This window comes from Equus caballus, chromosome 15 (assembly GCF_041296265.1).
Source record: "Equus caballus isolate H_3958 breed thoroughbred chromosome 15, TB-T2T, whole genome shotgun sequence".
Lineage (NCBI taxonomy): Eukaryota > Metazoa > Chordata > Mammalia > Perissodactyla > Equidae > Equus > Equus caballus.
In genome coordinates, this window is record NC_091698.1 from 14109450 (window position 1) to 14125181 (window position 15732).

The window sequence follows — 15732 nt, forward strand, 5'->3', positions numbered from 1 at the left end:
ATGGAGAGACTCAGGGAAAAATCAATTCCAGTGCTTTGGGAAACCATCTCACTTTCTCCATTTAAATTAACTCTTGGGGTGACTGAGATTGTGCCTCATATCCTCTCATAGCACTGCTCTTAAGGACAGTCTCAGAATCTTCAAGACAACTTAAAAGAAGGCCCTTTCTCTTAAATAGGAATCTGCCTTATGCCATGTTTTGAGCTGTAGAAAATATTTTAGAATGAGATTCTAGTGTTGGTAACAAATTTATCTACATTGTTAATTCATCTGAAAGCTCCTATTCTTGAAAATGTCCCATGTGGAGGTAGAGAAGTTCCATGCAAAGGTTTAGTCCATTTTTGTTGGCAATCTCTTGAGTGTATGTTAAAAACCTGGATAACAGGATAATGTTAATGGAGATTGGGGGGAGGGACAGTGATGAATGAGTTTGGTTGACTTTCAGCAGTAGTAAGGTCAAAATGAAAGCATTATAAAAGAAGAGTAGAGATTTAGGTCAGGGCTTTCTATGAAAAACAAGTAAAAACCATAAGCAGATGGAAAAAGTTTAAGTGACACAGTATGGCAGATTCCACTGATGAGTTTAATAGGCAGCCATTTTAGTGGCAGAGATAGTAGACTGAAAAGTGAGGAGAAGTTTGGAAAATTCAAGGGACAAGAACCAGAAAAGCAAGGGGTCCCATCCTGCCCTGAGGATTCTTTTGCTCTGAAGTGTGTTAGCCCAGCTGAGGGAAGACCTGGGGAGGATGTTGTAGATCCTCTAAAAGGGGCATCCATCAGCTGCAGGACGATGTGCCATCTCTCCCCAAAGCTCATTAGCAGATTGGAAGTGGGATGCTGCATTACTCTGATTAGCATTAATTTTATAATTCTAGGCAGAGAACTTTCCTCCACATGAGTCAGCCTTCACACAAAAACACAGACGCACATGGTGTGGATAAAACACAAGTAACCTTACTGCTGCTTCCCATCTTCCAAGGACCCAGTGGGAAGGAAAACGTGGTTCCCTAGCAAAGAGGGGAGTTAAGGGCTGGAGTTTTCCAGCTCTCCAAGCTGGGTGCAGGTCCCACAAATCGGGGAAAAGAGCAATGCCATCTTTCTGGCAGACCAAGACTTTGGGAAAACTGGGTCCTTCTGATCTGGTTAGGGAAGATGCGGTACTTCCAACAGCCACTGCAGCAGGGCAATGGCAGCATTACAAGTGAGATGAGGAACGTTACCTCAGAGCCTCCCAGGGAGAGAGCATTTAGGCCCCTACCGTTTATTGGGATAACTGGTTCCTGGCCCTTTGGAAAATACCCAGTCATCCCAGGGCTAGACTTCTCAGGAAAAGTAACTTGCCAGTCCCTTTAAAATTTGCAACTAAAACCTATCTACACTTTTATTTGTTACATATATTGTTGGGGCTTCATTTCAAAACGCTATATTACAAAACTGTTTCAGATAACTTTAAATCCATGGCAGTGACTTTCAAATTCTTTTGATGGCAACTCACAAAATAAATCTATAAATTATTTTTTATCGTAAATCAGTATATACGCACACACACCAAAAGAATATAAAAATTTTATGAAACTGTTCTTACCTTTTTACGTGTAATACACTCTAATATTATCTATTCCATTTTGTTTCATTGTTTTTTAAGTGCTTGTCACAACCTCTAGAATTATTTCATAATCCACTAGTGGGCCAGGACCTGCAGTTTGAAAAACACTATTTTAAAATTATTGGTTCCAGGTACCCTAGCTGGTAGTCTGGTATCCAGATTTTTAAAAGGCTTATTAAAATGCATCATCAAAAAGCAATATTTGCTAAAGGACCCTCAGTCTCTATAAAGAGCACTGTCTTGGGGATTCCAACCATAAGTTACCAGATAAATAACCAGCTTTCCTTTGCAGATCTGAGATGTGAGCTCAACACCAAGTAAAAATGACATAAAATCAGAACAAAGTTGGAAAAGGAGGACCACCTCCAAGTGCAGTATGTGGTCCTTCTTGGAAACATGCAGCAGCCTAGAGTGAGGTGAGGGGGACAAAACAGAAAAGAAACTTTAATGGAGAAAAAATCAAGCTCGTAACTTCTGTCTCCAGGCTTCACAAGGTGCACTGGTACTTCCAACCCTGAGAGACAGAGTGATGTTCAGCATGACTCCATAATCCTGTGGCCTTGAGAACCTCAGCAGACATCAGTTAAGTCATTTAAGGATAACTGCAAATTAAATTAGTTCATCCTAATTACGCAAAAATGATAAATTCAAACAAGCAAGGTAATTCAATTCTGAATTAAAAATTTTTTCAATCACTTGACATCTCAAATCAAAGCAAATGGGTAATGTTACCAATTATATCAATTCGACTCTATATTTCAATACATAAATATATGATGAACAATTAAAATTCTTATGTGATATGCATTTAACCTGTTAACATTTATGCTACAGTAGGGAACCACACTCGAGAAACAGGGTCATGTCCTTGAAAACCAAAGACGGTTATCACAAAAGAGTCTTTGTAAGAATCCAGCAACAGAATGAGTCCCCAAAATCTATTAAGTAAACTATCCCACAGGAAAAGTGAGGCAGATCACACTAGTAAAGGCAACACTATGGAAGCTTATGAAATAGTTATCAAGGGAAATACTTGATACATAATAAAAATATTTAGTTTTAGGAAGCAGTATGATAGGCTCTGATATGGTTGCACTTATGAGTACAGGACTTTCATAGGAAGGAAAGAAATGGAAATTCACTGAATGTCTGTGTTTTGTCATGCATCACTAAATACCTTCGATTACATTATAGCATTGGAAACTAGGAAGCAGAAATGTTAAATAACTTGTTGTAGGCCACACAGTAATAAATGACAGAACTAGGACTTAAACTCCATCTTCTGATTACACATCCGTTATTCTTGTCACATCAATACCACTTTATCCTGAGCTAGTACTCAAAATATGATAGTGCTTAAACTATTTGCTTAAGCATTTCTTAGGATTTCTGATCAAGGTCAATTCAAATTCCAATTTCAAGGCTAATGAATAAGAAAGTGACCTTTAAAAGGAAAAAAATACGTAAAAAATACACATGCATTCCGGGTGGCATTATGAATCTTCAAACTTTCGATATTCTTTGTGTCTCGTGTAAGGATGAAAAAAGTTATCTATTGCTGTATAACAAACCACAACAAAGTGGAGTAGCTTGAAACAGTAACTTATTCTTGTCTCTTATTGTTCTGTGGATTGGCTGGGATTCGCTGGGCGGTTCTTGCTTGGGGTTTCCTAGGAAGTACAGTCAGATGTCATCTTGGGCTGAAATCGTCTTTGCCTCTATTGTGCTGGATGTCAAGATGGTTCATTTCTGTGTTTGCTGAGGATGCTGGCTGTTATCTTATTCGGGGCTGCCAACTGGAGGGCCTGCATGTGGCCTCTTCATGTGACTTGGGCATCTCTCAGAGTGGTGGCTGGGTTCCAAAAGAAAGCATCCCGAGAGGAAATATTCCAAAAGACCAGGCTTCTTACAGCCTAGCCTCAGAAGTCCCAGAAAGTCACCTCCACAGCATCCTATTGGTTGAGCCAGTCACTGAGGCCTAGGGGGAGGGATGTAGACTCCATCTTTTGATATGAGAAGCAGCAGGCAATAAGGGAGGGAGGGAGACTGCCCATGTCACCTTAGTCTTTAGCCTCCCATCTGGCATCTCTACTTTACCCAACTGAGTTAGAAGGGGAAATAGATGATACAACTACAATAACACAAATTATTGTGTGGTGTTTTCTCTCTCTCTTTGGCACTCTCTCTTTCTCTGGAAACACAGCACTTCTTGAATGAATGGATAAATGAGTCTCTCCCTTTTCCTCTGTACTCCTTTTTTGCCTCCTCACCTTTCTGTTCTTCTTTTTAACTGCAGATGAAAGGTTAAAAAAAATGTTTTAAGCAGCAACATACTCTAATTAGTAAATCTTATAGTTAGTTTCTACTCAGATCTCCCATTTGATGTCTACCTGCCTGATTCAGTCATCGTCCTATCAGGGAAGGCGATAAGAATGCAAGCAAAGGAGAGAAGAGAGGGAAAAATGGGAAAGCAAAAGTAGATTATCAAGGGAAGAAGGAAAATATAAATGGGAAGGGAAATAAATCAGGAGCACTGAACACCGTTAAGCCCAAATGGCTGAAAAGACAAAGGGAAAGAAGCAAATTTTTCCCTTATGATGCTGCATCCATCCTTCCTTCCTTTCCAATCCATGGCCGCCATCGCCAGCCTAGTCTAACCTTATTTCTTAATGCCTGAATTTTTGCTATATCATCTTACCTAATCTCCCTGCCTAGTTTTTACCCCTTAGAAATCATCAAAAATGGGGCCCGCCCGGTGGTGTAGTGGTTAAGTTTGTGTGCTCCTCTTTGGCGGCCTGGGGTTTGTAGGTTCCCATTCTGACACAGACCTATACACTGCTTATCAGGCCATGCTTTGGCAGGCGAGCCACAGATGAAATGGAGGAAGATGGGCACGGATGTTAGCTCAGGGCCAATCTTCCTCCAAGAAAAGAGAAAGAAATAAAATAAAATAAATCATCAAAAACACTCCTTTCCTCCTGGTGCTCTCAATTACAAAAAAAGAAAAGAGAACACTAAATGACTTCTGAAGGATTAAGTCCAATATAAACATTTTAAGAATTTTCATAATCTGACCTAACTTTCCTTGCCACTCTTGTTTCTCAAGTCTCCCATATGTGAAACTCTTTACTCAGCCAGAGCACTCTACTCAATGTATCCAAATACACAGAAAAATGAGACTAGACCTCACTATTACATCATGAAAAATACAAAACCTGAATCAAGGAAAATAACAGACAACAAAAATATTACATTACAGAAAGCAGTGTGGTGACATTATAAGCTTATAATTATAGCGCTTATGGTCCAGATCACTTCTCAGGAATACAGCCTTCTCCTTTTGTCTTCTGTCCTTTGCTCTAAGGATCCTATCACCAGGAGCATTCCCCACCGCTCTCTGCCTTCCTAAATCCTGTCTCATCAGGACCCACAACATTAACTGACTAATTTGGACGAAGTGTGATTAACAGAATCATTCTGGACCTGAAGTCCCTTGTTAACACTACAGCATCAGATTTGATTCTCGATGCACACCAAGTCACTCAAATTCCATCTCAGTTTTTACTCTGTAGATTTGTTCAGTATACGGTTGATTAAAGGACCATTCACCCCAGTTTGGTAGATAATTCAACCAGCCTCCAATCCAAAGTTTGTACAACTTTGATTTGTAGTAATTACAAACAGTAATTACAGAAACAGTTAAAACATTCATTGCTAATATTGTAACTCTTTGGGAACCTGATATAAATGCAGTTTTAAAAAAACAGGATATTTGAAGATAGTAACGTACACCGTGATTAACAAGATTTTGTGGTGAGAGTAGTTTATTGTCAGGTATAATTAAAGCTGTAGATGCTAGTCTGAAAGTACAGACTTTAGGGGGCAAGGGAAGAGAGTTTTTGAAGCAAAGTACAAATTAGGAATAATTACAGTGATGGTTATGGAATGTCAACGTCCATTTCATCATGATGAGCTCAGTCTCCTTCAAAATTCACTTGAGTCCGGGAAAGCATTAGTGTAAGACAAAAGGCAGCTTTGGGAAAAATACCTTTGAAGTATTAAGGAGTAGAGTGATTGGCAGTCAGCAAACATAAAAATGGACGAAAGAGTAAATGTCTTGATCACCCACGGAAAGTGTACACTTCAAGTATCTTATTAAAAAACCAGTTTTCTTTTTCATGTCCAATGTTGAATGCACCTGCAGTTGTCATTTTTTAATCTATTTTGATCCCCAAACTGGATATAACTAATTGTTTTATGAAAGTTTATAAAGATGATGAAATTATAAAGAAAAGTAAGTGAAAGATTATCAGACAGGAGAGTGGACACTTCTGGGGTGATATCAACATTGTATGATTTGACATGAGTGGTGGGTCTGTGGGTGCTCACTTCATTCTCCTTGTTTATGGTTTATGCGTGTTGCTGTTTACAAAGCAGTATGTAGAAAATCCGCTGACACTAATACCTTCGACAGTTCATTAGCCCAAGGGTGTCTATTATGCTTTAACCAGGGCTTTGCTCACGTTCCCTTTTGCCCACATGAAGCCAGTTGTGCATTAAGAGATGACACAAACATCTCTTGAAAGAAGAGATTTCTTCTTGTTTTCTAGACGAAATAGCGAAGCTGGTCTAGCGCTTGGTGATATTTCCAAACAGTCCTTTTGTGAATGGCCATGAGAAGATGTCCTTCTTCAGCCAAGGATGAAGTCTTATGCTTTGTATTATTTAAAGTACCTGATGCCATGCTACACAACTAGTGTGTGTGCATCCATTCATCTGACAGATATTTATTGACTCACCTACCAGCTGACTCCCTGGGAAGCCAGAGCAGTTTGCCAACTAATATGGTTAATTGGGATTTCATAAGTGCTATAAAGACGCCAGAGATTCAGCAGTTTCTTCCAGCTATCGAACTTATTTTGGCTAATGGATATCACTCTCACTCCCATTTCAATCTTACAAAGGGATGCTAGAAGAGGATTGACCAGTCAGAAGGTGGAAACTTAATAAAAATTGGAAGTCAGAGACAGGAGGGAATGAAAGCAGCAGAGGAAGAAGGAGGCAGAGACTGGACGGCCAGCAAGGCCTCAGTGCCCTGCACAGTTTCAGCTGAGCCAGATATTCTTCCTGTTTCCTTGCTTGATCTTTGCTTGATCCTCCCTCTTGCCGACGCCCTCACCTGGAGGAGTGAAGCCCAGCACAGATGCCGCTGAGACAGGTCAAAGCCAGGGAAAGGTCCTGGGATCAAAACTTGGCTAAGTATGATCCAAACTTCCAAGCAGTCAGAAGTAAAAAGAGCCAGAAGATAAACCTAACCCATTTTTGAAGGGGTGCCAAAGATGAAAAGCAGGAAAACCAAAATTACTCATCAAGTCTAAAGGGGGAGCACAGAGCCAGAAGCTGAGAGGAGAAGAGGAGTCAAGCAAGTCAGTGCCAGGTAAAAACAGAAATAGAGAGTTGAAAAAAAAAAAAAAGCAAAGCGAAATGAAGGGTCCAAGACAATAATTGGGAGCATTCCTTGGGGTTTGATAATGGATTTTATGGGTTAGCTTAAGTTAAAAGCAAAAGATGTGAGCGGGTACCTTCCTTCCTTCTGACATTATCTCCCACCTTATCAACAGTCCATTGTTACCAAGGCATTAACAACACTTACCAAACAAAGTCTAGAAGCCCTTTGGGCAGTCTTGCTAAGAACCATCTTATTCTAGACTGATTTGGCCTTGAGGATGACCACATCTCCTCAGGACAGTTCTCCCTGGATTCCTCCATTGGCTATTTTGGGAAATGACGCACTTGGACAAATGGTCTACCTAAATGAATGATTCAGGTCTGAGCAGCATGAGACACTGGCAGATAGGAATGCCTCCCTTAGCAGCAGGAAATTCAGCACTTACCACATCCCATGCGGCATACTCTCCCAGAATACTTTTAATATGATATCCCAGTGTATTTAACATTTTAAAATTACTCCATTTGGTTAAAATCAATTAGATTTTTTTGAGGATCTTGGTCTTTCTCCAGCCCAGTTTAAACCATAATTTCCTGAAGACTAGGATTATCTCACCATGTTCTTTTTCACGTCCCCGTCATTTCTAGTCAAGCCTCAAAACGTGAAGTCTGCACTGTGGGTTCATAGCACCTCAGAGATCATCTCGATTCTCCCCATCCCACAGTGGGAAAGTGACCTCAGTCAACGTGGAGTAGAGTGTTTAGTCTCAGCCTTAAAATAAGTGTTTTCATTTTTATTGTCTTTTCTTCCTGTCTGCTTCTCAGAGTAGAAGCAACAGTAATTTAAACTTTTCTGCTATGCGACCTACACTCCACAGGTACCTTATAATAGCTGAGGCAGGGCTTAACAAAGGAATTGGGTGTGTGTGGTATTTGTGTGAGCATGTGCTTGTGTGTGTGTGTGTGTGTGTGTGTGTCACAATCCGATTGCCGATGTGGGATGGGAGATGGGAAAGAATGTTTAGGCACTTGTGTATTTATATCAAAGAGATGGTAGGACCCACAAAAAAGAATTCATTTTTTGTGATGTTAATGTTATATTTTGGGGGGAGGTTTTGGGGGAGGAAGATTTGCTTCTAAGGGGTGGACTCATATCTCTGTGTGGGGAGGCTCAGTTTTAACGACAACTGAAGTCTCTCCTGGCGTTGGGATATTTCATTCTCGTAGGGAGAAATGCAATGCTCATCCCTCCTCCCTCACACCCCCCCCACCACTTCCTTGGTGCCCTTCCAAGGTAGGGCCCTTGGTGCTGGCTGCTCAGTCCTCCCCGAGGGGTGGCTTTCCAAGGCCAAGAGGGCCAGAGAGGGCTGCTGCCAGAGATGCTTCTGTTCTGGCTCCTTCTCACTCCCCTTCCTGTCTGCTGGGGCTTTTGGTGGCAGCACCTAGTCCTGATGGGGTTAGAGTACCACCCTGGAGCAGATGGTGTGTGCACCAGCAAGCATCCAGTCAATTCATGAGTTATCCTCTACGTGAGCTGGGCTGTGATGTGCCATTATCTTCCTGCTCCCATTTTACACTTCACACACCAGCTTTCTCTCCAGACAGTTGTTTGATCACTAACTACTTCGAATATCATGACCATAGGCTCATTTATTGTTTTCTGTTTTAAAGGATGGTGCTGGTGTGCACAGGGAGCAGCCACGTCAATTTACACATTTGCCAAGGTATCCGATTGTGATCTGCCTATCAAGGTGCTGACTTTAATAAAAGCTTATTACTGTGAGCATTATTTAGCATTTATGTGGCTCCTCACAATTGTTTACCCATTATTTCTCAGCGCTCCCCTGTCCAGGTGATCAGTGTTAGCAACCCGCATTGTAGAGGCAATAAATACGGGGTCCTGGAGAGGTTTTAGTAATATCCCCAAAAGGACACAAAGTGAATAACCACAGAACAGTGACTTTCCTGGAACCTCTTGAAACTGGCCTGGACCCCTCTCCCTCTAGCATACTTGGTGAGTTCACTCATTCCATCATCTGGTTTGCAGACCTACACAGGGTGGGCTCTTCTCGCAGATTGCAGCTCAGATACCCTGAGGCCTTCCCTGGCAACCTTATCTACAACAGCATCCCCTCCCCAAGGCTCTATCACATTCCTCTGTTTATGGACTCCACAGAGCTTAGTGCCACCTGAAGTTATCTTGTTTATGTGAAGTTGTGTGTCTTTGTGTTTGTTGTCTGTCTGCACCATTCAGGAAGGTCATCACTATGAAAATAGCAGTCTTGCCTGGGTTGTTCATTGCTGTGTCCATCCTCTTTGTTGAAAGCAGCTGTCATTACAGTAGGCACTCAATAATGCTTGTTGAGAGAATGACAAAGACAGACCCTGTAAATACTGTTACTCACAGGTCATTTTCTTTGCCTTTTCATCTCTTTCTGGATTTTCTGGCCATAGTCACACATACAGTCAGTTATTCTCAATTACGCTGGAGCTAATGATCCAGGCTGTGGATGGCCCAGGTCCTTGGCTTCCTTCCCTCTCTGGCTTCCTCTCCTCTGGAGATTCCTCCAGATCTTTCGGTCTTTTCTGGCCTTAGTTGAGAGGGGTCGAGAGGAGAGTAGGGCAATGAAAGTCCTATTAGACAATTTTTCAAGTTCTAATAGCTTTTGGCAGGTACAAAGTTGAAAAGATTGATCTTAAGATTTATTTTTTACCTTATTTGTGGATTTAAAAAAAATGCCTCTGTTTTATATATGCAGTACAGTGAAAAGTGCTTTGAAGAAGTTAAAAGCACTGTATAAATGTAAGAGAGAATTATGTATGCATGTAGTCCCATTAACCTTGGTAATTGAGACTTGGTTGTAGATTTAAAATATAATTAGTTTTGATAGAACAGTAGCTCACACTTTTCTAATGGGTAGAGCCAGACAAGGCTTAGAAAACGTGCCTTTGGTAGATTTTATTTTTGAGCCATCAAATCAAGACAAAGCTTACAATCCCTTCAGAGGCTAAAAGGGTGGCGGTAGTGGTGATTTCTCATCAACAAGTCAGAATAGGCAAATGGTCTTAAATGATTGAATTTTCTTGCTTCAAATTTCAGGACAATGAGAATACAGTTTCCTCCGGAAAAATCTTAGGCTGATCTTGGAAGAAAGACCCCGTGGATCATCTAAAAATAAAGTTTTCTATTTAAAGGTTGGTTTTAATGCTCGTTATAGCCCTATGTGCTACCAGAAAATGGTTTGCCTTTTTGTTTTAAACATAAGGAATCAATGTAATGCCTTATGCCTGATAACCTGTGCTGTTGTATTTGGTCCTCCCTACAACTCTGTCCATAGATATTATTGTTGCCACTTTATAGATGAAAAAACGGAAGCAAAACCATTAAGTGCCTTCCCCAAGGTCTTAAAAGAAGTCACCAAGAAGGTGGTGTGGCTCAAGTCTCCTGACTCCAGTTTACTATTCCCCGCAATAATGTTGGAAAACCACATTGGAACGGGAAGACTCATTCCAAGTACTGCTGTCACACCAGCAAGCTTCAAAGGTCAGGCAGATATTTTACTTTACGGTTAAATTGGCCACGTTTGCTCAGTGTGTACTATATCCCAGGCCCTGTGCTTTGCCGTGGGAGGATTCAGAGAGAGTAAAGGATTTCAGTGGAATTCAGTAGAGTAGAGGATTTCAGAGAAAGTAAAAGACGGATTAGACTTTCCTGGCTCTTACAAGCTGGTGGGAATGGGAGAGACATACATACAAACGTGAAAGGGCAAGGGGGACAGTGCACTAAGAGAGATACACAGCTCTGTGGGAGCAGGGGAGGAGCAGTCTCTGAACACGTTCCAGGAAAGAGGTCACCTTCCATGCCAAGATGAACTTTGCATGAATAAAGATTTAAGTGAGGACAGATTGAAAAGAGTGAAGAGGAGAATGGGGTGTCGACCAAATTTCATCCACCTGCAATTTTACCTACTCAAATTTTATCTACCACGGCAAGAAGTTAGTGTCTAATATTTTAAAATTACTTTTAAATACAAGTATTTGCGTATTAGTTATATAAATAGGGGTAAACACCAGAACAACTATGATAGAAACAGCTCAAGTGGTTTCCATGGGGAATGGAACTGGAGGGATAGGAAGGATTGGGGTTGTGAGGTGGGGGAGGGCCTGCCATGGTTCTTTATAAAGCCTTCAGTACTATTTGGTTTTAAAGGCACAGGTATGGATTCCTTAGATAAATATTAATTTTTAAGTGAGCCTTAAAGAATGAGTAAGGTTACTCCAAGGAGAGGGAGGAGGTGGGTATTTATAACAGAGGACCCAACATTAACAGAGATAGGCGGCAGGAGAGCAGAGGGAAGAGCAGGTAACCCATTAGGATGACTGTGGAAGACACCTCCCTGCGTGGGGACACATGAGCTGGTGCTTGATTGCAGAAGGCCTTGGATAGAAGGGCGTGCACAGACACACACACACACTCATGTGGTTGTCGGCAGGAAAGCAATAAAGGGTATTGGGCAAAGGGGTGATATGCTCAGAACTGAGCTTTACGTACAGCAGTGGTTCTCACCTTGGAGATTACCTTGCTTGTTAAAATTGCTGGGCCCCACATCAAAGTTTCTTCTTGAGTAGGTCCAGAGTGAGGCCCGAGAATCTGCATTTCTAATAAGTTCCCAGGCAATGCTAATGCTGCTGGTCTGGGAACCACAATTTGAGAAGCAATAATAGAGTAATGTAGCAACAAGGAGAAGTCGAGGCTAGAGTAGTGGCAGAATGAAGGTCAAGGGACTGTTCCACTAGGACAGAGCAGAAGGAATGGGGCCCTGATGGGGAGTGATGGTGAGAAAGTCCAGAACAGCAATCAAGAGAACAGACTGACTGCTTCAAAGGATCGAGGACCATTGGGCCATGTTCTGGGTCACACCAAATCACAAATCACTGTTAAATCTCCAGTGCTTGGGCCAAGTATGCCAAGAAGCACCTGAAATTCATTTTTAAAGCAGCAGTCCTGTCTAGAAATTAAGCTGTGAGTTTTACCTTACTTTCCCTTTCTTCCCCATCTCTAACCTCATTCTAGTGCAATTTAGGTTACAACAGCATCTTCCAAGGAGAGCATTCATATCTGCACGTGGTCAGAAAGTGTATCTGCCTGTATATATAAAATAGTACTATAGCTGGTTTCCTTATTATTTCATTTTAGAACATCCCTGTAGCTAAATGGTGTTCAAAGTAAACATGGAGAACAGAAAGCATCCATCTCTACCTAGTGGGGCAAAAAATGACTGAATTCCCATACCATATAAATACCCCATGAAAACACAGAGGAATCCTTGATCCACCCAGCATTCACTGAGTATCTGCCTCGTGGCAAGCACTGCGGATGTGCTTGGATACAAAGATAAATAAAACGTGGGCTCCACTCCCAGCAGTTCAACATCTAGCAGTCTTTGTCCCATGCTCTTAAATCTTGCTAAGGATTGGGTTTTGTTTGTAATAGAAATTCTAAAGCAGGGACAGAAGAAGTTATCTTTCCTAAATTGCCCACCTCTGTTGTCTAATTATTCCACTGAGGAAAACACTTGGTCCTGGATTACTTCGCTGAGCTCAGATATGTTTTGCTGACACACAGAGTCTGGGCAGCATCCAGCCCCCGTTTACTCCCTGGTCTGTAAGTCTAGTAAGTATTTTATCATTTACACCTTTCGATGTCCAAAGAGAGTGCCGCTTGGGGTTTAAAACATGCAATTTCCTTTACTACCTCCCCAAATAACGGGGTCATTTCAGGACCAGGACAGTTTGGCACTGGGACGTGTTTCCCAGAAGTACTAATAATTCGAGAGAGGAGCAAGTGTCTTCACATCTGCAGGTCTGGGTGCTGAACTTTCTACTGTCGGTGAGAATCATGTCCCCGTGAAAATGTAGAAGTGAACCAACCTTCAAAGGGATAAGGTGACAGGGAGTGGTGTTTACTTGAGTCAGAGAGTAACTGAAAATGACTTCTGCAGCTGGAATAAAACAAAGGGTTGAAGGTCAACTTCCTCTTTGATTTTGGCTAGTCAGCAGTTCAAGCAGCCTTTTCAAATGTTTCGTGTCTGCTGACTTGTCCAACTCTATAAAAGACCCCACATCTTGCACCAACCTGTACCTCTTGGGCACTGGAGCGAAACAAAAGGAAAAATGTTCCGTCTTATTAGAATTAATGAAGTCATGCCACTCACATCCGTCCACGTTACTCCACTTTGGTCACCACCATTGTGGTCCATGCTGACATCATTTCTCTCGTAGATTACTGCAGTGGCCTTCGCACTGGTCTCTCACATCCTGTTTACCCCATCCAAAGCATTCTTCACATTAAATCACTGTAATTCATTAATTCGCAGTATTAATTCACAGTAATCTTTTGGAAACTCAAATAATACAACTAAAATCTGAATACCCTACACATATACATAAATCCTAACTTAAAAATTTCCCCTGGCTCCCCATTGCTCCAAAGACTTAACTAGTTGATTTGGCCCAGAGAACTCTGCTTAATCTGTGCCTCCCACGCTTTTCCCTCTTCTTGTTGCATCACATTCCTCCCTCCTCACTCTCTCTGCTCTCATCACCCAGATTCCTCTGCCTGGAACACTTCTCCCTCCCTGCTTTGCCAAGTTGTCTCCTACTCACCTGTTACCTCTTAAGCCTTATCAGCTCCTGAGGGATGGGTGAGGAAGACCCTCTTCTCCTTGGTTAGGCCCAATCCCCATGTTTTAAACTCCCTTGGCACCGACAACCAGCTCATGAACCCTTCATAGAATGTAACATGGGACATTTACACAATCTTGTATGGTTAATTTCTGCCTGATCTCCCCTCTAGACTGTAAGATCCATGAAGGCAGAGACTCTACCTTTTTGCTTACCATTGTATTCCAGAGCCTGGCATAGTGTCTGGCACATGTTAGGTACTAAATAAATTCATTCTGAAGGAAGGAAGAATGAATGAGTGGTAAATTGATACTTCTAAAATAATAAAGAGGAGGCCTAGCATTTTAAATGAGTGATAATAATGGGTAGCACATATTAAACTTCTAGTGTTAGGTAAACACTGTTCAAAACTCTTTACTCATTCATTCCAGTTCGTAGGACCAACCCTATCAGTACACATCAGTATCTGCGCATAATAGATGAGATCTGAGACTCAGGCTACTTGTGCAAGGCCAGGCAGCCAGTGTAAGGTGAAGTCTTAACGGTTGTCAATATTGTTACTCTATTTATTACTATTCTCACCTTGGTGGAGTTCCTAAGAGTGCCATCGTCAAAGGGGGTGGTGTTGGGCAGGCACAGCCCTGCCCCCAGGCCTCTGAGCGCCTTCTAAGGCTGGGCCTGGAGTGAGAGTTTGGGGGCCCAGGGGCTGTGAGGGCCTGCCCACCGTAATGGAAATGGCAGATGGAGGAAAGGATCCTTCAGGCTGGGCAGTGGGGAAGGTCACTCAGGCATCCAGAAACCTTCCTCAGAACCTGTCTTTGAATTAAATCTCAACTCATATTTTCCAGAAGCCTGAGGTGAGATGTCTGGCCATGTTGCTGGTGCCATCGCCCTCAAGAAGCCAAACAGGCTCTCAGAGTCTCTCAGGCCCTGCCCCCGGACGTGGCCCCACCCCAGAGCATGCTGGGCAGGACCTTCCCCATAGATCCCTCCCATTGCCAATGTATTCCTCCAGAGGATTCTGAGCTCTGCTTGGTGTTTCCAGCTGTGATGAGGTAAATGTAGTCTTGGTCCTCTGGAAAAGTAGATAATTAAGGCAGATAGTCCACACATGTGAAAGTGTTGTGACTTGGAAAGGGCGGGCAGATCCCAGGTTGCGAGGATTAAGGAAAGCATTGAGGGAAACCTTTCAGTATGGTGGGAAGGAAGGAGGAAAGAAGAGATGGAGGATCTCATTTTGGTTTTGGTTTTGTTTTGTTTTGAAGTTTTTATGAAGAAAAGTTCCCATCTGATGACTTCTCTGTTTCCCTCTGGTGGTCCAGCACATATGATCAATGAGCGGGGAGTGTGGACAAGGTGTAGGAAAGTGGAATTGTTTTGAGAACTTAGGCAAGCGAGTTGACTGAGAAAACAATCACAGAAGCTCCCCCGAGACAGGACCTCTGTTTGTTGCCTCCACTGGGTGTCCCAAGTGCTTGGAAGAGCGTCTGGCACATGGTAACACAGGAGGAATGACTGGATTCTGAGGCAGTGGTGGAGCTGAGCAACAAATGTAGAAAAGAAGTTTATGGGGCACAAACACACTTGTGTGATTTTATCCAAGAGGAAGCAGGCCCTTACTTGAAGGCAGTTCTAAAGAAGGCAGAGTTGGATTTTGCTAGACAGGAAGAATGAAAGAAGGGGGTAGGCTGTTTAGAGCAGAGCAGTATATTTAGGTTTAGGATTAAGTGATGCCCCATGAAGTTTTGCTTGGAGAGGGAGGAAATGAAGACAAAGGTTGTCAGGTGAGCAGGGGAAAGTATAGAGTGGCTTGTAGTTCCTGAATAGGTTGAGGAATTAGCATGCTGAGGGCATAAGCTGAGAGGATAAAGGGTGGAATGTCAGACTGTATTTTTTCAGAACACACAAGTGTTGCTGGTGATAAGTTCTAGGCTATGGCCATAACTGAACTGGAATGAAGGTAAAGGACTCTAAGATGAGAAGGAGCAGACAGT

At 42.3% G+C, this 15732-nt stretch overlaps 1 protein-coding gene across 49 annotated transcripts in view; it reads left to right on the top strand.

The window, feature by feature from the left end:
- LOC111771824 (ral guanine nucleotide dissociation stimulator-like) overlaps positions 1-15732 on the top strand; it is a 91685-nt gene that overhangs the window by 13281 nt on the left and 62672 nt on the right. For 11 of the 49 annotated variants that reach the window (XM_070234924.1, XM_070234912.1, XM_070234929.1 and 8 more), the window contains 3 exons: positions 10155-10249; positions 10416-10598; positions 14587-14793. The exons of 2 other annotated variants lie outside the window; for them this stretch is intronic. The gene's annotated coding sequence lies outside the window, so the exon portion shown is untranslated. Of the gene's footprint in view, positions 1-6216; positions 7044-10154; positions 10250-10392; positions 10599-14586; positions 14794-15732 lie in introns of all 49 variants that reach the window. 36 more of the 49 variants (XM_070234949.1, XM_070234941.1, XM_070234945.1 and 33 more) reach the window with 11 other exon arrangements.